Genomic DNA, 2,248 nt, shown 5'->3' on the forward strand with positions numbered 1-2,248 from the left:
TGATATCTAGAATCTCTAAAGGGTTAATCTATCCCCCAATGATTCCCACTTCATAACTAGAATTCGGTTCAATTAATTAACCAAAAATATTTATAGAACACTTATTATATGCAAAACTCTGTGCATATATGGAAGTATAAAATATTTTAAAATTTTGTTTCATAAAACATATGTCATTATTATTTAAATTAAATTTTATTTTCCCAATTATCAAGCATTTTTTTTCTCTTTTGCCTCCTAACCTTTACCAATGATTAGGGGGAAAAAAGGAAGAAAAAAAACACTTGTAACAAGTATATTGAAACAGAACAAATTTCCATGCTAGCTATGTCCAAAAAATCTGTGTCTCATTCTGCATATTATTATGTCACTTCTTAGTTAAGAGCTGGGCAGCATTATTCACCATCAGTCCTCAGGAATTATGGTCGTATATTGCATTTATTGGGCTTTTAGGTCTCTTAGAGGTGTGTATTTTTGCAATATTGATATTAAAGTATAAATTGTACTTTTGGTTCTGTTCACTTAATTCTTCATCAATCCATGCAAGTCTTCCATGTTTCTCATATATAGTCTCTTTCCTTTCTTCCATAATAATAATTTGATACTACTATCCCACATATACTATGCCAATATATCATAATTAATTAATCCATTTCCCAATGATGGGCATTGCCTTTAGTTCTCAAGTTATTTTCATCACAAAAAGAGCGGTTATAAATAATTTTTCTTCCTCCCTCCCTCCTCAACCCTCTCTACGAGATCCAGCAATTCAATATGTCATACTGGTGCAGTAATGCAGAACATCTTCATCTTCCTTGAAAGTGATTTGCTTTTTAGAGAGCAGTAAAAGAAAGAGAGAGAGAGAGAGAGAGAGAGAGAGAGAGAGAGAGAGAGAGAGAGAGAGAGAGAGAGAGAGAGGGATTCTTAATTCATTTTCCAGTGAATATATTCTATGTTAGTACACATAGGAAGAGATGTTGGTTTTTTGTTTGTTTGTTTGTTTTTTGTTGACACTGTCAAGTTTTCTTGTATGAGCCAAATAGAAGGGTACTATGTACAGAGGAGATAGGGGAGAATCATTTCTTGGTCTCCTCCTTAGACAAATTCTTGATGATCTCCTCCTTCTTAGCCTGTAGACCCTCTTCCTGACACTTTCGTGCTTCCTTAGTCTTGGACCAGTGAGCTTCAGCCTGGTTAGCCAGGAGCTTCTTCCGGGCCTTGTCTGCCTTCAGTTTATGAATGTGCTCCATGAGGATCCACTTATTCTTGAACACATTACCCTTCACCATCAAGTACAGGTTCTAGTACATATGGCGGTCAATCTTTTTGGATTCACTGTATCTTCGGAGTAGCCACCGTAGAATCCTCATTCGCCTCATCCAGGTCACCTTTTCTGGTGACTGCACTGGCAGTACCCTTTCTCTTACCAATGCCCATGTGCCTGCCCTTCCCTCAAGCCAGAGTATTTTTCTGGCATCTGGCACGGGAGTGCACAGTAACAGGCTTCCGGATGATCAGCCCATCTTTAATCAGCTTCGGTATCTGCTGACGGGAATTGGCATTGGCAATTTCATTGGTCTCTTTGGGGTCAAGTCTTACCTTCTTTTTTCCACATCGAAGGACACTAGAGGCAAGCCTCGTCTGAAGCCTGAGCATACTGTAGTATACAGCTGGAATTGGGGCCAAGTTAAATGCGAGATCTAAGAACAGCAGAAAAATTACCCCTCCCCGCTTAGAAAAGTGGTACAATCCGAACTTTTAAAAATTATTTATTTATTTATTAAAATTTATTTTTTTTAGAAATGAAACAGTTATTAAGCACTTACTATGTACTGTGCTACACATAGAAAGGGAAGTCAGCCCCTGTTCATATTTTTGTTTGTTGGTTGGGGTTTTTTTTGTTTGTTTTGTTTTTGCTGAGCAATGGGGGTTAAGTGAGTTGCCCAGGGTCACACAGCTAGTAAGTGTCAAGTGTCTGAGGCCAGATTTGAACTCAGGTATTCCTGAATCCAGGGCAAGTGCTTTATCCACTGTGCCATCTAGCTGCCCCCTGAGATGTTGTTTTGATAAAAAATACTCCAGCTTTTCTAAGGTCTTTTTCAAAAGGTATATTCTTTTTTAGCTATATCTACAGAAGTATTCAAATGAAGAAAAATGAATTTGGCTAATTATACCTGCTGGCCATTTTTCCATGGTAATTTCCTCCACTTCCAGATTCCTCCATAGAAACTGACCTTCCTCAAGCCAC

The 2,248-nt window shown here is 37.9% G+C and overlaps 1 pseudogene; it reads right to left on the reverse strand.

The window, feature by feature from the left end:
* Positions 1 to 1,076: 1,076 nt before the first annotated feature.
* Positions 1,077 to 1,656, reverse strand: LOC122725703 (annotated as a pseudogene).
* Between the last annotated feature and the right edge of the window lie 592 nt (positions 1,657 to 2,248).

Source organism: Dromiciops gliroides, chromosome 4 (genome assembly GCF_019393635.1).
Source record: "Dromiciops gliroides isolate mDroGli1 chromosome 4, mDroGli1.pri, whole genome shotgun sequence".
In the NCBI taxonomy this organism is placed as follows: domain Eukaryota; kingdom Metazoa; phylum Chordata; class Mammalia; order Microbiotheria; family Microbiotheriidae; genus Dromiciops; species Dromiciops gliroides.